Source organism: Aythya marila, assembly GCF_965140915.1.
Source record: "Aythya marila genome assembly, chromosome: 3".
Lineage (NCBI taxonomy): Eukaryota > Metazoa > Chordata > Aves > Anseriformes > Anatidae > Aythya > Aythya marila.
In genome coordinates this window covers 18,878,089-18,900,418 of record NC_139044.1, presented here as the reverse complement: position 1 = coordinate 18,900,418, position 22,330 = coordinate 18,878,089, and positions in this window count along the sequence as shown.

Genomic DNA, 22,330 nt, shown 5'->3' with positions numbered 1-22,330 from the left:
GGATCCTTGTGATAGCTTACCGTGAAGGGCAGCAGGAACATTTCTTGTCCTTTCCACGATGAGCCACACATCAGGCCAACAGCAAAGTCCCCATTTGAGGTCAGTTCTGTTATTCTAAATCCCAAAATGTTTTATATTACCCCAAAAGTTGTAAAAAAAAATATTATTGCTCCAAACACCCGCCTATGACCACTGGAAAGGGGCTCATGAAACTCCATATATGCAGCCCTGTAGGCAGTGTCACATAAAATATGATATGACATGGAAACATAACAGACACTGACAGGTTATCCAAGTGCTCCCAGCAAGAAGGCAAGTATCTTAGTACCACTGGCACATCATTATAGAAATTACCAGTGAGCTCTTGTCTGCTGCAGGTTTCAGAAGGTGCCTCTGGGGAGAGGAGTGGGGTTTCTACAGAAGTCAGTTTGTGGGAGAGGATCCCACTGCAACTGGGCCACCAAACGGGGATTGGCAATTAATTAAGGCATGACAGTGAGAAAGCTAGTGGCTGGGGGAATCCGTGGCAAGGCTTACACAAAGCCATGAAAGGATTTCCTCTTGTCATTATTTCCACATCACGATCGCCAGAATCATACCCATGTTCTACGAGGAGCCCACGCCACTACTGCTGACCGCTTGCTCTAATTTCTGAAAGTAATTATTGCAATTTATATCTGACCTTCTGGCCTGCACAGTTAAAAACAGGTGATATCCAAGGCTTCTGGCAGAGTCTGGGTGCTTTGATTATGTTAGCTCAATCAACTTCCTTGCTTCCTCCTGTGTCTCAAAGGCCAGAGTTTTCTGCTTTACTTTCTCCACTAAATAAAAATGTTTCTGCCTAGATCCTTCTGCATTTGCGCCCTGTGGTTGTAAAAACATATTACTAGACTTGGCCTCAGGCCATGAGATGAGTCCTCCAAAAATGCCTCATCCAAATTTTGCTCCAAATTTGAGTATTTGTCTCTAATGTGCAATCCTTTTGGAGGGGGAGTGAAAGTTAGAGGCAATGGAGATAGAGTCAGACCCTATATTTGGACAGACTCCTCCATTTTAAAATCGTACAGAATTGTATTTGACGCCAATATTACCCATGAATTCTAGCAGGCTGAGAAATCATATATGAATCCCTTTTACAAGAGCATTTACTCCAATTAAACCTAAACCAACAATCTTGTTGTAGATGAGGTTTTGTGTGTGGTTTTGTGTGTGTGTGTTTTCCTGAAAGCAGTTGGTTGGTATCATCTCGCCTGAGTTTTGAATGTGATGTGTAAAGAAGAGTATACTAAAATTTGGTACTTAATTCTTTCTGGGTAATATGTCGATCTGGCTTAGCAAGGCTTATATTTATCGGGGAACTTCTACAAACACGGAGATGGTGGGAAACAAGCTGTGTAGTAACGTTTTATTGTGAAAAGGGCACTTGTGCTTTTCGGCTGAGAAAATCATTCCAGCTTTGTGTTAAGAGACATGCACATTTTGCTGCCTTCTGGCTCCTCGTGCTTTTCTTTTCCCACCTGCCAAACACTCCCTCGCTCTGTGCTTCTCTTACCCCTTTCCATCATCCCGCAGCCCCATCACAGCCTCCGCTGTCTCAGGGCTTCTGCGTATGCCCCATTCCCCAGCTACCTGAGTCTGCAGCCCTGCAGCGTGCCCTTCTTATGATACCAGGAGCTTGCGGCAGTAAATAAAGCGGGGCTGAGCGCTAGGATGTGACTACCTATATTGTTCGACTGTCAGCAGGCTTCTTGGCTTGGTTGTGGCTTACACTCACCAGCGCTCTCCCAGCAGTGCTATAGCTCCCCGCACTAGCCAGGGACTCGTCCTGGTGGGCATTTTGAAGGCAGCCACCCCGTTTGGGGGGAAAGCAAATTTATGTAGATGGACACTGGCCATTTCGTTCCAGTTGGCCTCTGAACAGAGATGCATCCAGGGCCTGTTTTATTTAGCAGTACAGCGTGTGTCCGTTCCCTCTCCCTCCCTCCCCAGCCCTGCTCTGCTATTCTGAAGGCCTCATCTGCCTCTCCCCTGTGCTATTTAGTGCTGTCTTTTCACAAATATCTGTTTTAGACTGCATTATTAATACTTCTGAGTGCTCAAAAATCATAAGATTCTGCAGCGCGGAGAATTATGTCATTGGCTTAAATATTGGAAGATTAAAAATAATACCTTTTAGGCTCCTTTTATTACCTCTGAGGGATTTTTTGGCAGGAGAGGAGAGGTTTCAGGACATATTCTGGTCATGCTTCCAAGCTTTCCTCTGCATCATTGATGGAAATTACCTTTTTATTATTAAATGAGAGTAGAGATTCTCAGCAAATCATATGATCCCAGGAGCAGGGGCTTTAAGACTGATACAGTTGGCAACAGTAATTCAGAATAGAGGAATATCATCAGCTTTTGCTCAAATCTTCCAGTTGTCAGAGCTAAATGGAGGGAGTCTTGGCCCTAAAGCTAACTTTGCCCAGAATTCCCAGGAAGGTACCACCCTAACCACAGGTTTGGGCTATGTTTACATGGCACGGCGCAATGCCATGTAGAGAAACTGCATTTTGTCAATTAGAGCTAGTTTGGGTATCTTTGTACACCACTGTATTTGTTCACTGTAGATATACTCATTACCTTCTTTCAGCCTCTGCCAGGGTTTTCCTTGTGCGTGATAATGAAGGGGTCCCTTTGTTCCATGCCTGCTGCTGCTGCAGAGGGTAATGGACCATGCTTGGGCAAGCCTGCCGCACTGACCTCCAGTGCAACTCCCAGCATACTGGAAAAATAAATGGCCAAATCCATTTAAACATCAAAGCACTGATTTGGGTGCTTAAATGTCATGCTCCCGTTTTGAAAATTTAAAACTTTTATACAGCAGTTAGGGGAAAAAAATATGGTTGCATTTGTGCTCTTATAAGTGGACACCGAAATATTTTTCCCATTTGGTTATCATCAGAGTGAATCCACATAACGGATTTCAAAGCTTCGAGGCACAGCTTTGCACCCACATGAATAGCCCAACCATAAAACTCGATATTGAAAACAGAAAAGAATTACTGGATGACAGGCTTCTCAAATATACTCTAGAAAACAAAGGGAACTGGTCAGAGAGACCTATGAAGCTTAACACCTGATATCTGGAAAGCAACACACATGAACACCTATATAGACACAAACAGCAGGAAATCAGCAGTAAGTGGGGAATAACGCCTTTCTCTCTTCAGATAAATGCTTCCATCTGAGCTACAGCAGCTTACTGATCCATGAAGGTAGTGAAGCAGGGCACATAATTCATGTTTCAGGCCATTAGAATGAATTGAGCCTCCACAACTTTATAGAAACATCATCTCTTTAGCTCCATTTAAGCAACGTGCTCAGCCCGAGTGAACGCAAACAAGTTCTCCAGCAAACAGCTTTTTTTTTTTTTTGAAAGCAATAAATACTCTCGTGGTCTTAATTTCAGTGATTGTTTCTTAAATGACGTTTGCAGGTCTCAGTAGGATGTAAATACCATGAGATGCAGTGAGGACAGCTGCAAAAAGTACATGCAACAAGCGTTGAGAAACAATGGCTGCTTCTCCTGGGGAGTGGACCAAATCATCAGACCTGCAGAAAAAGAGGACCATGTACTCCCACCAACTGAGGTAATTTCCTCCTCTGATTTTTCTCCAGGATCAGAAGGACAGACGTATCACATGTAGCCTAGCAGGATCTCAGTTGCTAAGGCTCTGATCTGTCCACCTCCATAGATGCATAAGCACCTCCTGCCACCATTATCAGTTTGGTGGATCAGAGGTCACTCCCATGGGTGAGCTAATTTAAGTGCTGTGCTTCTTTTCTTCACCCTGACACCAATGTTATTCCTTACTTAGACTATGGTGTTGGTCCTCATTGTATATTTACAGACCATAACCCCAGCCCTTCCTGACTGCTGCGCTATAAGCAATAATTATTCATTTTGCCATATTTTCACAGAGGCTGCTGGCTCTTGTGAAATGATTTTCCTTAAAGATATCCTAGGTGAGACTTTTGGTGGAAAAATAATGATATTGACACTTTTTCCATGTTAGAGAAATTAAAATTATTCCCTTGGCTGTGGAGTGTCTGAGTGGCACTTGTGTGCAAAGCCCTCCTGGTGTTTGTGGGCTTGTACTAGAGAGGGTGGCCAACACTGCTGCAGTGTAGGCCAGTGGTGAGAGCAGCAGAATAGGCCTTTTGTTTTTTAAGGTTTTCATTCTGTTTTCTCAGGGATTTGCCCATATAGGCAAAGACACTTATCCTCTGAGTCTTGGTTTGCAAGTGTGCAAAATGTTTGTCTTGTGGGGTGTTCTGAAACTTAAACCTATTTCCACGCACTGTGAGATCTTGGGAAGGAAGATGCTGGAGAAATGCAAGGTATGAATTACACCTAAGAGCAGATCATCCAAAGTTACCTTGGAATTACTGAGTAGTGGGGGATATTAGCCACACAATTTCATTAAGAACCATGGGTGTGACTCTGGTGTGTGAAATGATGTAGTGAAAGCTTGCACGGTCCTGCATGGCATGAGAAATAAACGCCTTAGCCTAAAATTGTGACTTCAGATTAAAGTGCTACATGCAGTTATTTGGTTTCAAAAGTTACTCAGAATGAAAACACATTTATTAGAGTAAGTGCAATCTATATCTGATAAATGGGAACACATCTGGTCCATATCCCTGATACAAACCCCTCAGTATTAATTATATTGATGGTTAAAGCTGAGGAGTGAGTTGAACATTATTTATAGTGATCTTTGCTAAGTAAATCATTTTAAAAATGGCTTTCTAAATGTAACGTTTCCTTTTTAAGAAGCCCTACAGAATTAAAGAGGCTTTACAATGCAACATGAAGCATATTGCAGAGGGAGAGACAGAAGCTTGCTTGATTAATGCACACGATTATCAGCGATGCAAATCACTTTCACTTATTAAGTCTTGTTTAATATCCTAATGAAGGCTTCCTGAGCAGATTTGATAATTCCAGAGAAAGTGACTGTGAACTAATGCCCTTTCAACATGTTGAGAATGAGCAGTGCTATAAAGAAAACCTCATTTACTATAATTCCCACCAAATGTGGTATCCTTTTCTAGACTCCTACCTCACAGCAGGAGACAATTAACCTTTTCGGTGCCAGGAGTGATTCCCAACATGCTCCAGCTGTGAAGGCCGTCAGGTCAGGCTTTTATGAAGTTTACCTTCCACTTTTGGTCTGAAAAACCACAATTATGCAAACACATCAAGAAAGCCCTGAGCAACTCTAGGCTTTGCTGTGCTTCAGTCAGTGTGTGCGGATGCACTCCTTACCTTACAGAGAGAAGGGGCTCCACAAAGCAGTCTGCCTCTTGCTGGGAGCGCTGTGGTACCTTCCAGTAATTTTAAGTAGGTCTTTCTAGATGCTCCACAACAGCCCAGAAGGCTCTCCTGCTGAATTTCTGGGTGATTCAGCTCTGTCTCTTCGAAGCCTGTACCAGTCATGTTATTGTAGTTGTGACAGCCTGATGGCAGGAGAGAACACAGGTGTGCTGTGCTAGGTAATGCCTTTTTTTCCACAGACCTTGCCTCACTTCTAAATTGGGAAGTGGTGGTAAGTGGTGGAAAATGGCACGTTTTCCCCTTTCCTCCCTTGACCCTGTCCACACAACATATGACTTACCATTACCAGACTGTTCCAGAGCATTAGCGTGGCCACACCTATGCAGGGAGAAACGAGCCATTAAGGCAGTGGCTTGGAAAGCCCATTACGTCCTGCGTGAGCTGGGAGCCACCGTGTTCATCTCCAGAGCTATAAGCTTTGCTGTAAACCATGGCCTTTCCCAGGCGGAGCTGCAATTCAGTCCTTTGCAGTTGCAGAGATTTACAGATTCCCTCTTTAATTTAAAAGAATAAAAGCAATGTCAAAAATATAAAGAAATAGCTCTGATGAGGGAAAAAAAAAAAAAAGTGATTTCACCTTGTGCTTATCTGGAGATTTTCCAGGAAAAACAAGACTCATAGTTAGATTTGTTTTTAAAACAACCAGTCCCCTGGGAGGGAAGCACCTGAGGGGGAGAAATTGAAAGACAGCAAACCCTGAAGAATTTCGTGAACATTTTTATTAGATCTGTATTAGGGCAAGGAACATTGATTGGACTGTGCTTTTGTAGACGCATTCCTGAAACATGTTTTCTAATCCAAGTAGTCATACAGAACAGGTTTTTAATATATGTTTAGTAAATACGTTTTGGTAAATACAGTTTAGTAAACACAGTTTGGTGGTACACATCTCCCATGCGATTGAGAACTGTCATAAAATGAGACTGTCAGACTGGATTTGTATATTTATTTCTGTGTGCAATGAATTAAGAGCAGCATTTCAGATAACTATAGGTGACATGATGGATCTCAAAGGATATTCACATTTCAGCTGGTAATACAGTCAAAACAGTAAAAATAAGGATACTTCAAGAGCTTGCTTTGTTAAAAATAAAAACACCCAAGCTGTGTCTGTGTCAAACTGAGAGGCTTTTACATACCTTCTGAAACTGTGTAAAAGCAAATAATTATTGCAGTCTATCAGGGAACCTTTCACAAGGAAAGCATTTCAGTTTATAGCTATATCATATGTTTAATTTAAACACAGAAAGTACTTGTGGCTGAAAAGCCCACGTGTGTTACAAGAGTGGAAAAAAATGGGCATATGTTGTTGACTTTGGGATATCAGCTGAGGTAGACTGAACTGTTGTCGTCAAAAACTGTTATAAATATGCTGGTTGCTACATGTGCTGGTGACATTGAAGTCCTGTGCTCACATGAGGGGATTCTGTTGCTTGGAATTCCTCAAGGCATCAGTCAGAACAGATGTCATTCCCCCAAAAATTTAATGCCAGGTCAAAGGAGAGGACTTGCTTCCAGTCCTCTTGTCATATAAAGGAAAATGGAACATTTAAGTAGAACAAAAAAACTTGAGGTATTTTAGTCAGCTTTGCTTCAAAGAGTTTGAAACAGCTGCTTTTTTTCTCTTTTTCTTTGACAAGACTGTTTCAAAATAAGAGTTGTCAACATATTTTTCATGGAAAAAAAAAATGAAAAGATGATATCCAGGCCATTCTTAACACTTGAAAAGTGCTACTGTAGGGAAAAAAAAAAAATAAAACCATAACACTTTATTTCCAGGTAGCCTACCTCTTGAAAACTTCCCAACAGCGCTGTTGTACGTGCACGGGCAGAAACAGAATGAGCATGGCCATAGAGATTTCACAACACAGAGATCAAAAAAGTTTTAACTGAAATGATAGAGGGGAAGCTAGGGGGAAAATGACCATGAGGAATGGGAAGAGTAAATACATTTGGGGTCATATCATGCATAGTGGTGTTATTCAGTTCCTACACAGTAGGCATAGGGACACACGTTGCTAATTCTCATTAGCGGTTGGCCCTGAGGCTGTGACTGTCCCTCTTTGGTATCAACATTTTCTTGTCTTTGTAACCTCTATGTTACCATAGCATAACTGGCTTGAGTAAACCCTTAAAGATCCCTGAGTTAGTAGTACTGGTGCCTATTCATCTGCTTCCAGTTGGGGCTACAAGGTGGGGCACCGGCTTTGTGATGGGTACAGGTGTATCCAGCATCTTGTCGCCATCTCTTTGCCTGAGGGCAGCCTCTCTGCTGGATCCGGCCTCTTTGTGGCCCCTCAGAGCTGAACTCCGTAAAGGTAGATGCTTGTTATTATTGTTAGTTGAAGTTCTCCATAATGCTTGTTCTCACAACCACATCTGACAGCGTGCTCTGACAACTCTACCGTCTTGGTCAAGCCGTTGATCAACTGCAGCAACTTCTGGTGGATTTGGTCAGGTCTACGTGTGCATTGGGGCTGGTGTGCTTCAGCTAAATCAGTGTTCGACACACTTTTGTTCTGAGTGTGGACAGTCACATATGAAATGTACTAACTTTTAGTGGTTGCTTTATAAATTAACCATACATTTTGAACACAATAAAGGCACGAGGCAACTCTTCCTAATTGCTGCATTGTTTCTCTAATATAAAAATTTATTAACATTCACACACCAACACCTCATGTTTCGGAGGCAGTCCACTCTAGAAAAGCCTTGTCACTCTTTTTCTTGTTCTTTACCTTCTTATTAGAGGCACAAAAGTGTTTCCCCTCTAAGCTGATCTCATTCATATGGCCTGTATAGTAAGAAGTTGTGTGTACAAAAGTGCTCCTAAAAGACAAGTATCTGTTTCCCAGTCCCAGGAATTTAGCATGTGTAAGCATCACAGAAAACTACACCTTTAACGTGTAAAAGGATTTAGTACCCACTGCCAGCAGTCATAAGTAACTGAAACACAGCCCTGAAAAATATCCTAATTTTATGTTACACAAAGCTGTGAAATAACAAACTCCCCTTCCTCTGATTCCAATGAAGCACTTAATCCTTAAAGAATAATGTCCTTTGTAGATAGTAAATTGCTTGAAAGGAGTAGCAATAAATATGAACCTCCTGTAGATTGCTGTTTCTAGGTTGCTGAGTGACTTAAAAGTATTGACGGCCACCAGTCTACTTCTAAAGTAGGCAAGTGGCCCTGCTGCAGACGTTACTATCATAACTGACATACATCCCAATTATACAAGAGAGGCCTTGAGCTGAGGGACACGGAGTCCAAACTACCCTTTTAGCTACAAAGGTGTTTGCTGTCTGTCCAAATTAAGGCAGTGTTGGGATGTTGTACAGAAATCCCCAATCGTCCGGTAGATGTTGGGTGAATAAAGAAAAGAAAGGAGTCTCCATGGATACTAATCCACCATCTTTTATAATACTAACCACACTGTTTCTTTCTTTCTTTTTCACCTTTCTGAATATACTGTATTTCTGTGTCTTTTCGGTTCAGCAGCACATTGTGTTTTAAAGCTCTCTGTGCCCAAACAGATGAACACATTGTTTTGTCCAGCAGAGACTGGCTCTTCTTGTTGATTTTTTAGTATGAAATAATCCAAGCATCTCCCTCCTAGACAGCACCAGCTTTTAGTAACTATGAATATTTAGGAAGACTTTGCACCAGTCACTGATTGCAAATTAAAATCTCATCTAATTCACTGAACAACAGGATGAAATATTGGTTGCTTCAAAGTAAATGTACCCTTGACCCTTGTGTGCCCAAGATTGTACATAGGCTGTTTATAAATACATGTGTTTGTTATTAATAATCCCAGCCTATGTGCTACAGGGGCTGAAACAAATCAGTGGCGAGGCACTAGATAATAATGATAAGTATACATAGAGATAAACTAATTTCCAGAGATTAAAGAAGAGCAAATTTCCTAGATGAACTGTAAATTTCACCACCCACCTGTGGGGTGTGTAAATATAGATACTGGGTGGGAAGCAGGTTTTATTTTACTACTGACGTGGTGCAGTGATGAACTCTGACATGTTGCTGACTGTGGTTACTTGATAAGTGTAAGATGTGAAAAGCCAGCAATAACACTAGATGGTATCAGATCTCTAAAATAATATGTGTTTGAAGGTGTTAGGTATAAATATGGCAGTACAAAAATAAAAACAGACAAAAGTATAGTTCATTCATGGAGGGAAAGAAACATCAGAGGAAACATCTTTCTTTTTCTGTAGACTTTTAATGAGGAAATTAAGCACTAAAAACAACTTTAAAATGGTGCTAATGTTGTGGCAAAGCCAAGTGATGTGCTGCCAGAATTGTACCAAGAAAAGCTTCTGAGAAGTGCTCGTCCTTAGCCACTGACCCTTCTGACACCACCTGAGTAAAACCATTCTCTCCCTGTGTTTGCCTCAAAGACCACCAGTTACTTACCCTCCTTCCTTACCTCCCAGTGCCTTTGTTGCTACTGCCTGTGCTACAGCTGTCCCCTGCAACCAGACTCAGACTCTACCTAAACACAGAGTGATATTGGCCAAGGCTCAAGGACTTCTATAGGTGCTGAATGCATGTAAGAAAAAATGTAAAAAAAAATAAAAATAATAACAACAACAACAACAACAACAAGTAAAATAAAAACCTTGTGTTTCACCATCAGACTCATGCGTTTCACATTCAGACTCATCAGACATGCAGCCATCTTTTACTGGTCCAAATCATTAAATCCTTGCTCGTGCCAGATTGCTCTGGGTTACTTGTGTAACCAGTTGCATATAGGGCATGTTTGATGGCCTCATGCCATTCTGGCCAAGATTCCTCCAAGTGCTAACATGTTCATCTGTCTTCCCCTGTCATTTAGATGTCTAATGAGAGGATTTTCTGGTCCTTTCTGGATTTTGGTTATTGCTACTTTTCTGCATTATGTTCTGGAACTTGAAACTTCTTTCACTGCTGTAAGTCATCGTGTTCAGGATGTATTTGTTCCAAAGAATCCACATTTTTTTCAGATTCTCAGAAATGTGTGGAATGACTTAAAGCTTCAGACCCAGAGCATAGGGAATGCATCTGTTCCTCCACCGAGAGACCGCATAATGCAGAGAAGTGAAACTGGGTCAAATTTCTGGGCACTGTAAGGTAGAGTAGTTTCTTTGTAGTAAACGGACTTAGAACAATTAACACCAGCTAAAGATCTGCTTTGCTGAATTCCTGGAGAGTGCTGGGCTGCCTAATGGGGCTCAGCAGAGAAGCGACTGTAAAAGGAAGGATCTAAGTAAGCAACTGGCACGCCATGCTTGAGATTGTTCTAGCTGCTAATTAAGTCATTAGGATCAAAGACAGGACAAGCAGGATATATCTCAAATGTTCCTGGCCCAGGGAATACTAGGGAAGAACTGCTGGCTTCCCATCCTCACTGTCCCTGCAGCTAGCTGTCCTTGCCTTGGTTATAGTGCCATAGGTCCCTGTTATTTCTTGAAATAATGCTCTGCACTTTCTTCTGCCCTCTCTTATATTGCTTCAGTGAGAAAGGGACATGAGCATTTCCATTTCTCCTCATCTCCACTGATTTTGCTCTCCTTAATGGCAACAGTATTAGGAAGCGTGGATACTGTGTGGGTTTTGGAGGGGCCAAGCCAAGATGTTTGGTGGTAAACATGGATTACAGGAATCAGATTACTATGTGGGGCATTTTTAAAATATCCCTGTTATCAGAAAGTAAGTGCTTTGCATTTTCTGGGAAACAAGCTCCTTTAAAATGCTTCTGGTTGAGCATCCCAGAGCAGAAGTCACCGTTTAAAGGCTGGACTCCTTGTCTTGCACTGGTGTGAACAACAGCTCCTGGAGCTCAGCTGGGGCACACAGCACCGGGAGGCTGTGTCGGGAAGCCCTCAGCACAGGAAGCTCGACATAAAAGCAAAGGCTGAACAGGTGAGTAATAAAAAACAAAGCAAGCACATGTGCCTTACAAATAACAGTACCAAAAGGTTACTGCTGTTACCAGAGCTTTCATGTTAAAGTTAGACTCTCCCTGAATCACAGACCTGGTTCAGGACGTCTCTGAACCATTACCTGGAGTATGGGCACCAAAGGTAATAGAAGAGGGAAAGTTCCCATATCAAATGCCATCTTGTTGCTTTGACCAGTCACCTTTTAAATATTTATGTTTTATTTTTATCTGCGTATTAGTGAGACATTATTTGTGCACAGGCTGTTAAAAACAGTTCTAAGGGAAACACACTTCCAGCTGGTTTCCTCCTGTTTTCCATCTGCTGTGTGTATGTGTCTTTGGAGGCATTTAACTGTTTCTTGTCATGGTAATTGGTATTTTTTCAGTAGTGAAGGTGGGAGGGGTGGAGGAGAGAAACCCTAAGGCATCTGTGTTTGTGCTTGGTTGATCTAAAAGAGATTATCCTGGCTATTTCCTAATAAACATTATGTGCTTTAAAAAAAGGTGGGGTGGGACAGGAGAAGGGTATCAAATACCAAGTAACATTAAGTTTTTAAGAGTTAACTTCCTGAAATTGTATCTTTGTATTCTTCTATTTATGCATTGCTACTCTTTCCCCATTTAATCTTAAATATGTAAATCCTCAATTTATCTGGAATTACTTAGTGAAAGGCTGATGTGTGAGTGTGGCAGATTATAATATTCCATCGCCACCCCTGATCCTCTTTACCTCTTATTCTTTTCATAGCAGATCAAAAAAAGCTGTATGCGTGCCACAAGAATATATTATTTTAAGAGACTTGGACTTAGAAATTGATTTCCTTGATGAGAAAAGGAAAAGTCTCCTTCTGACCTGAAGGGTCACTTCATAATCCTGTCACTCTACATCAAAAAAGCTTTTTTTTTTTCTTTTCTTTTTTTTTTTTTCTTTTACTAGAAGATGAGAATATTTCTGAAAAGGAATTAATTTTTCAGATACAGTGAAAACGATGACTTAAAGAGACTTAGCAGATGATAGAGGGCTGTCCTATTCAGAATACATCTCCCGTGATTAGAACAAGCTCTGAATATATTTTAGGGTCAGGCAGTTTTAGATGAAGATTGGGATTTGTACTTTGGGATGAAACTGATCTTATATTTTTATCGAAGTACTTAAGGTTTAAGCTGTAGTCTTCCCTTTTTTTGCAAAGGGATTTCACTGGTTCTTATAATGGGGATTGGTGCAAGCAGCCAATATTTTCTATGTATGGATTTTAGTTAATAGGATGTTTGAAATGAAATGACTTTCATCACCAATAATTAGGTTCAGTTACTAATATTTTTTTCATAGTACTTTCCTTAATAGAAAGCACCTTATACCAATGTAGACTTTCATAATCTATTTTGTTTATGTAATTACTGCATCTGTAAAGAAATTCCTCTAACCCGTATGCTTAAAACCCAGCAGTTCCCAATATTGTTATGCATTGATAGCACGCTGCTGATGTATGTCTGCACAACACACAGACGCACATAACGTGCAAAACATGTCTGCTCATGTGTGGAGACGAGTGAATACTGCCTTCATATAATAAATACATACATATAAACATTATATAATACACAATATATGATATATAAGATATAATATATAGGTTACAATGTACAAAGCATAATACATAATAATATATAATACAATAGTACATATTTCAGTATTAATCTTAGTATATATATATTAGTATATACATTATAAAATAATTATGCATATTATATATAAGTAATAATTTGATACTTTTATCATAAGAGTGGTCAAAAGCTATGAACAGGAGGCTCAAAACCTTTTAAAAACCTTAAAAGCATTTGTACAGGTACAGTATAAAAAATGGAAGGTCGCTGCTCTAAAGACCTTAAAATTATACCTTGCTTATTTTGTGTTGGTTATTGTATGACACCGAATCTTTGTAATATAAGGCATGTGGAGAGAAATGCAAATTCATTTTCTGCTGATAAGTTGGCTATTGTCTGGACTATATCTGTTAGTTGTTCTAATTGCTGGTCCAAAGGCAGCAGCAAAATATTGCCCGCTGGTAAAAACTGTTCTTGTGCTGACAGCATGGGGTCCTAAAGCAAAAGCCATTACTGAATAAGTAAAGAGATTTTGTAATTTGAGGAATATCCTACCAAAAGAATGTTTACTGTTTTGCTAGGCTTTTAAAAAAAATATATGATTTATGAATATTTCGTGCAGGTTGCTAGCTAATATTACTGGCTGCATTTGGAGATCGGCAGAGAGCTGTATCGTGTGTAGTAGCTAGAAAGCCAAAGTAAATCTGTGGCATGAGCCCTTGCCGGTGATTCCCGTGTGAATCTGGTCCCTAAAGGCTGATGATTGCTTCCAATCGCAACCAGAGGATCCCGGCTGCTAACTTGGGTTGAATTGAAAAGCAGGGTTTCAGTTTAATCATCTACTTTAGATCTGATATTCCCAGAGGAATCTGGTGAGAGGAGCTGATACTTTTAATCATGTTTACTGTGTTTGAGGTAGTGGAGGTCTGTGAGAATTTTGGAAATGTGCTAAAAAGCCTAGTTTGAATCCCCAGGCTACATCTGTATCTAAACCAGATAATGCAGCCTTTACTAACAGGAATATTTGCACAAGTTGAATTTTCTGAACCTTAGAAATAAAACTGTAAATCTTCAAGTAATAAGTAGAGATAAAATATAGGGAAGTTGTGAACTTATATGGAGCAAACCAGGAAATAGGAAAAATTTACACTTTTATACCTGATGAAACACAAAAGCTGGACGTGCTCAGGTGCCTGCTTAGGAAAAGAAGTGTTTAAAACAGGGAGCCCAGGGACAGGCTCTGCCCTATCCTACAGAGCTGTTCAAAAGCCAGAGCTGTGTCTGCGCAATGGCTCAGAGGAAAGAAACCTCTCAGGGTGAAAGCTGTAAACTCTGGGGTAAATTCGGGGAGTTCTGGGTTACTTGCTTCTGTGCCACCACCAGCAGTTATTTTTAATTTCACAAGCTCTAGACGCAGCCTGATTTGAAGTGTTTGCCTGGGCTGGGATCCGTCAGCCTTCCCCCTCGCCAGAGCCCCCCATCTCAGGGCTCCTTTATTCGGGATGTGGGAGCGCACCCATCACCATGGCACTCACGTGCCCCCCGACAGTGCGCCGAACAACGCGGCCAGCATCTGTCGGGGCCGCGCGTCCTTTCTTCCACTGCCGCCCCTGAACTCAATCCACCCTGCCCTCCGCCTGACCTCTTCCCAAAGCCTTTCGCTCCCCACCGCCCGGGTGCCCTGGCTCGCCTCCGCTTTTCAAGCCATCGCCCTTGGAAGTGCCTCCCCAGCCTCCACATCGGCTGCTAGACGGAGCCAGCGAGGAGCGATCTTGCCACGTGAACTTCCCTTTGTTTTTCTTCATGCTTAAGACGGACCCGTCTCCCTAGTAACTTTTGTGGCACGATATATGAAGAAGCTCATTATGTAAAACATACATTTCCCTGCCTGCGAAGAAAACTCCGCAGAGCGCTGCTCAGCGCGTTTTGGCAGCCACACGCTACACCGGGATATTAACTCCGCCACAGCCCGCTATTTATCAGCTCGTACATCACTGCACAGAGCAGCTCCAAAGATTGCCGAAATACAAACTTACTGCATTTGATCCCAGCGGAAGCTGGATGCGGCTGCTCTCTGAGCCTGCTCTCGGAGCCCAGCTTGTACCTATATTTGATCAAAGACGCTAAACCTCCAAGTATAATATATAAATATTGAAACAAATCACGAAAAAAAAATAAAAAAATCCCCACCTCTCAGGACTGAGAAGCCGAATGGCTGGAACTGGTACGGCGGTGCAGGATTTTCCTATTGTCTCAGCAGAGGGGAAAAAGTTGCCTTAGAGAATGATTTGCACGTACCAGTTCCCTGAAAAGAAAAATGTGGGGCCAGTTCCATAGTTTCCGAATGAAATCTAACCTTCAGCCAAAAATTGAGCTGTCCAGGTTGACAACATTCAGGAAACTGTGCTTTTCTGGAGAGATGACTGCAGTGGCAAAGATAAACCGGCAGGAAGGTTTCTTTGGAATGATATGAATTTAATGAATCATATCCACATAAAAAAATTCCCAGCTGGTCTTAAATTTCAGGGAGATTTAAGTGATAAAAGATATTTTCCCTGTCCCCTTAGATGTGTATTGGAGATGAGAGGCCTTAGATAAGCCCTCCTGGGAATCAAGCTTTCCTTTTTCTTTAATTTGTTTTAAAGAAAGAGAAGAGCCAGGCACGCTCCGAAGTCTCAGATGGGTATAATTAGTTATTTGCTATTACTGGACTTTTAAAGTTGTCTACTCCCACTCTTTTTATATTAAATATATTTTCTTTCTTTTCTTTTTTTTTTTTTTTTAACCCAGGCTAATGACAAACTACATGGTACCACCCCCTCACCCTCCCGTCCCCCAAAAAAGAGCTGTACTCATTTGCCTTCCTCCTCCCACCATCCTTGTGCGGGGTGCATCCTTTTCCCTATTAACATATTGATTTATTTAAATTAAAAATAATGATCTCCTCTCCCCTCTCCTCCTCCTCCCAGCAGCGGAGTCTGTCTCTGATCCTTATTAACAAATTGATTGCGGTATTGGTGTCAGTATGGCTCATTTAGTAGCTCTTTTGCCTAAGGTCCAGAAGGTTGGAGGAGGGAACAGCTTCCACACGTAGATGTTGGCTCAGCTCCAAGGCTGACACTGCTCGGGTGGAGGGGACAGCTGCTAGAGGTGGCACCAAGACACTTTAGTGGGCCCCCTTTTGGGCAGGGAAGATCTGGCTGGAAGCCCCACTGTAACTCTTTGAGGAGGGTGTGAGAAGAGCATCGCCACCCTGGGCCACGTGGCTCCTCATGGCCTCCTGCCTGCGTGAGGAGCCTCGCTAGCAAGGCCTGAGGCAGGGAAGCCCTCGAGGTCTCAGGGGAGCTGCAGGCCTGTGGTCCTGCTCCCCCCCGGCCCTTGCTGAGTACAAGATGGCAGCCATGTGGTGCTTGCCTTGCCAGCATCGAGTGCAAACAGCTCGAGGATGTCGCAAGCCCTAAAAATACCACATAAACCTCAGCTGCCTTATGTCTCTTGGAAAAAAAAAAAAAAAAAAAAAAAAAAAAAAACAACACCACCACAAAACATCCAGGTTTTAGGGACTGCCCTACTCTCAAGGTCATGGAAATGAATGACGGGGCCCCAGTCAGCTCCTCCTCCCTGGCAGGGTGCGGGCATTTCCCTTAGCGAGCAGAAGTTAGGGGCCAGAAAGGTCAGCAGCCATGGATGAAAAGCTACAGCAGGATCTGCTCGCTGACCAGCCTCTTTGTCCCTGGCCTTTAGCTGTTCACAACATTCAGGAGGACAGAGGGACTCGCTTAGGGTAACAAAGCAAGAAACAGGTTTCTCCTGTGAAGTGGCCCTGCTGTGGAACAGGAGGCCCTACTTCCAGCCCTGACACCAGCCTGTGAGCCAGTGCCTGGTTCTGCTTGGCTCTTAGTGAAGTCCTCAGGCTCCTGAAGTGGCAGTGAAAACTGTGTTGCGGCCAGAGCTTTTTTCATGTTTTCCCCTTCCTCTGCACCTCAGAAGGGGTGCCAGGAGAAGCCCAACGAAACATGGATGCTTTAGCCCAGAAGGAGGGAGGTGTCTATTCTTGAAGTGTGCTTAGTCACCTAAAGCAGATGGTGTTGTTTCTGGTTCCTGATGGGATAACTTTCAGCTCCCAAAAACCTTTCAAGTTTGACCACGCAGACATGCTTGGAAGAACGTCAGATGAACACACATCTGTCCAAGACCTTTTACCAACCAGCAACATGAGTACAATTAAATTAACAAAGGGAGCGCTCGCAAGTACAGCTGGAGCAAGTGCATGGCTTGCTTTCAAAGATATGCTCGAAAAATGTTCTTGTAGAAAGCACCTAGGTCAGTGCAGTTTGCTCCCATTTCATTCTATGAAATTTTATATTCTTCTCATTGCATTTTGAAATACACTGGGAGGAAAAAAAAAAAAAAAAAAAAAAAAAAAACAGAACTGTAAACTTTACAAAAACTAGAGTTATTGATCTTCTACATCCTTCGCCATCTGCTTAGTTCTAGTGTCTAAAAATATTCAGTCCTTGCTCTTGCTCACATGATTGTTGAGAAAATGCTAGAGCTGGTAAATCAGAAAAGCACATTGTGTATTGGGGGGAGGGGAGTTCCATCAGGAAAATATGCTGTCTGAAGGCAAAAATACAGAAAAAAACAACACCAGTTCTCTACTTAAACAGGAAAAAAAAAATAAAAAAAGGAAAAACAAAAAAAAAGAGGGAAGAATCAATCAATTTTTCAAAGTGTAAGGAGAAAAAGTAGAGTGAATCAGTATTATTTGCCTTTGGAGCCAAGCCATACAAACTTCACACCTATACCATACTATAAAAATATATATATTTGTTACATGCTTCAGAGGGTTGGGGAATATGAATTCTCTATTGTACTTTTTTGAAAATGAAATCCAACAAAACAATTTAAAGGTTAAAAATACTAGGACTGGAGAAGACGTTTACCTCCAAGGTATAAGAACAAAACTACTGTCTAAAAAAAAATATGCCTTGGGAAATTGTTGTAGTGAACTGGTGACTCAAAAGGCTGAAAGAGATTATTCTTCATTTGTCTGAATAATAAATGTGCAGGGTACAGGACTTTATCCAACTTCTACTACGACAGAGATCTAAGGGCAAACCACATCCACTTATTTCAGTAAGAGTTGTATTTCCAAACTCCCAAATTGGCTTTAAAAACCTCAGTTTCTCTCAGGGTTTGTGTATAGTGCCCACAAGTACAAAACCTAAACATGGCTCAGAATAAATTTCATCACCATATGGAGGTCCCTAGTGAAATCAGCTAGATCATTCTCTGTTAGTTTGTGAATTGCTGATTGGAGTTTGAATGTGAACCCTCTGTTGTGGGCTTTATTTGAGTCTCAGGGAGGAGGAATTTTGGTATTGTTAGAACTGATAAAAAGAAAAGCAGGATATGCTAGCACATACTATTTCATGAATATTATTTACTGATTTATCCAAGGGGCTCTTTTGAGGCCCAGTGACATCTGTCACCCAAGATGACTCTAAGAGGAGAAAAAAGAAAATGAAAAAAAAAAAAAAAAAGGAGTGGGACTACACAGCAAAGATTTGAAACAAAACTTTCTGAAGATGAGCCGTGTGGCAGCAGAAATGTGGCTGTGTCCTTCCTTCGTGTCTGCAGTACAGAGATGCCTGACAAATTCTGTATCTTTCCAGGATGCTCAATTTCTTTTTTGACCCTATCAAGTATCAAATAAGAATTGCTAATACTAAAATAGACAATGGTTGGTTTATTTAATCCCGTGTTCTGCTTTTGACACTGACGGGTGTCAGAGGGGAGGTTACACAGCCTGCATAACTGCCCTGCGAGGAACTTCCTCTCCCTGTCCACAGCCCTGGCTGTCCTGTGTTCTGCAGCAAAGGAGCAGGTTGTACATCCATAAGCCCAAAGCTCCCTTCATTTCATCAGAGGTCAGCCCTGAAGCTTTGAGGGTGCCCCAGAGCTGGGTGGGAACTCTCCAATGGAAGAGATTTTTGTTGAAAAACACAAAGTTGTTGCAACCAGAATGTTTCTTGGAACTATGCAGGTTTGGGGACCCACCAGCGATGGGTCCCCACCATCATGCAAGGGTTTCAGCATCTGTGTATCTAGGGCTCCTCCATCACTTGGGCTGCTTTGGAGTTGAAGCCCTTGAGCCCTCAGCTCTGAGACACCTGTTCCACATCGACAGCTGTAGGGCTTACAGGCTCCTTGGCATGGGGCAGGGACCTGGGAAAGCCCAGCGCTCATGAAAGCCCAGCTGTGGGTTGTGTGGCAGTGAGCCCCATGCGTGGTTTTCAGGGCTTTGACATGGTGCAAAGAGGAGCTAAGTGCCCTGGGAAAGGGAAACGATGGAAGCTCTCCTGTGAAGTTGATTAAGCCAAATGCCATGATTCCCCTCTCCAAACTTCCCTTCCAGTGGAAATTTTGAAACTTTTGTAGTGAAAAAGACAATGGGCATCCCCCAAGTTCCCCAAAGCAGTGATATTCCTCTTTTCTGAACCAATTTGTGAGCTCAGGTGTGATTGTGCACAGAAGCTTACAACAAATCATGAATTTCGGGATGTGATGTTTGGCACAAGTAGGGAATTCCTTAAAATGCTAAATACAGGCCAAAGTTAGGCTTAATTAGAGATTGCATAGCATATCCAGGACCTGAAGCACATGTACTGCTGAGTGCCCCTGCCCCAAAGACCACTCAGCAGTAATGGGGTAACTAACTACCCAAGTTTGCTGTCTGGGCAGGTGAAAAAATGACTCTCAGAAGTTCAGTAGCTGAACTAATTACCCGAAAATGATTGCCTGGGGTTGGACCGTTTATTATCTCATCAGCATTCAGTATCACTTCTATAGGATGAAGGAGAAGGAAGAAGAAAAAAAAGCCCAGAAACATGAGAAGGAGAGCAGATAAAAGGAGAGCAGTTAGAAGGAAAAAAAAAATGCTTCTTAACTCTACTCTGTACTTTTTCTCTCTAATAGATCCCCCTCCCAAACCACCCTAAGTACATCAACTGGCTTGCAATGAGTTCTGCACAGATGGAGCACAGATTTCCCACTTTGTGTTTGACTAGCTCCCCAGGCTCCCCAAAATTTTGGGAGCAGGGTAGGGAGAAGTGGAGGCAATAAATTTTTACGTGTATGTCCTGAGAAGTACTGATGAACTCTGTGTGTATATATATATATACAAGCACACAAACTTGCAAGGACAAAATTCAGTCCATCAGTAATTCTGTATCCATGGGCTGGACAAATGGTTTGGGTTGACTTGGAGTTTCCGTCTGTACTCTAAGGAAGAAGTGCTTTGGATGCTGGTTGTGCTACCAGAGAGGTCTCCTTCCTGGAACCGAAGATGCCTCCTGGAACCACACCTGGAACATTTGGAAACTTGGACTTGCCTGGAGTTAGTTGCAGCTGAAATCTCAGCTCCACTCACATTGGAACCATTAAATATCTTCTCTTCTTGCACTGGATCTTTTATCTTGGAGATGGTCTTCCAGTGATGGAGGTGAGGCAGAACTGAGCTGACCAACTGCAGCCTGGTGGATGAAGAAGGACCTCCAGCCACCAGCGTGCTGGATTTCACTGTGAGACGGTGTCCTTGCTGCTGCAGTGGGTGTGCTTGCCTGCCTGGTAGCACTTTCTTCAGCTCTCTGCAAGCTGTGGCGTTCCAGGAACTTCTGCACTTTCCTGTTGGTGTGGTTTTCTTTCTCTGCATGCATCAAGCCAAGGAAGCAATGGCTTGCAGAGAAGGTGCTAGCAAACCTGGCTCTTGCTCCCAGTGCATTTTTAAAAAATGAGAACATCCTTCCAGTAATCCATGTTTGCATTAGATGGAAATGCTTTGGCTTCACTCCTGTCCTTGAAAGCCCAGTGGTGTAATTGGAATTTGGGAAATGCAGGCTCTCAAAAGTAATGTAAAGAACAGATCCACCTATTCAAATGCAAATTGCTAAAGAAGAGAACAAGAGAATTATTTTATCCACCACCGAAGTGACAAAATAATTCATTCTTTTTAACTTAAGGCCACATCCCACATATTTTAGATGATTTGTCTGTCAAAAGTTCTGGGTTGTGCTGTCTCCAGATTGTGTTGTGCTGCTGGGACACCCACTTAAAGAGACGCTGAAGCAATTCTCTCTCAAAAGGTTAGTGTCACACATGGGGCTGTCACTCCAGATCTTGTGGGAGGAACAAACCTCCCGCCTTTACGACTGCAAAAGTTGACAGTAACATCTGAAGATAAGCCAAAAACCCGGGCAAGGAAATCAAATACACGCTGTGAGCAGTGCAACATTTCTGCTATCTTTTGGGTTGCACTGGACCAGCCCAGCCCTGTGTCAGAGGCTTTGCACCTCCAGCTGCTGATGGGGAGCCTCCATTTACTATAAGGAGGACCCCAGTGTGCTCTGTGAATGCCCAGCGACTGCTGCTTGAGGCATGTGGGCAACAGAAGAGAAATAAATGGCCACAGACCTGTTGCAAGCTGGGGTCATGCAACTTGTTTTTGAAACCAGCACCCCGCACTGCCAGTCTTTGTCTTGTACATATAAACTGCAGGCAAAAGGAAAACTACATCTTTTCTACCCAACACTGTCACATCAAAAATGAGATAGGAAATTCCTCCTCCTACTGCTCCAGTAAAAAATACAGATTGCAACATTTGGAGGACAGAGCTAAGAAACTGAGGTGAGAGAGATCCCTTGTTCACTGTTCCTTCAACGTCCATAAACCATTCAGAAACTGTGGTGCTGAGCATGGCAGGAAGGCTGGTAGCGAAGCAAAGCTCTCACTCAGATGTAAACTGGAAGAACTGTGCCAAGATGGGCTGCTAGCCTCGGACACAAGCACTGTTACAGTAATCTCTTCGGCGATGCTTTGTCTTTGCTGGAGCTGCACTGGTAGCCTGGCAGCTCCAGGAGTCTGACACTCTTAAAATAAATAATAATAATAATAATAATAGTAATAATAATAATAATAATAGTAATAATAATAATAATAATAATAATAATAATAATAATAATAATAAAACACACACAAAACTGAAACAAACTGAAACAAACTGAAAAAAATCCTTTAACTGGGACACCCTCAGAGGTTAAGGAAGTTCAGCACGGCAGCTGAGGTTTTGACAATAAAGACCAGTTGATACTGACTTCTAAGGCTCAGCTTCTGTGGCTACTTGATTTGTCTTCTACACATAATTATTTTGCCTCAGGTTCATAATGATCAATGAAGTGGAAGTTGACTATTTGCTTTACTTTTAATTTTAAACCATTTTTCCTTCCCTGTGCCTCTGCCGCCTGTGCTTTTCTTACCCCTTCTTCCTTTTTATTTTTTTTAATTTTAATTTTTTATTTTTTATTTATTTTTTTCTCACTGGTAGCCGTTTCCCTGA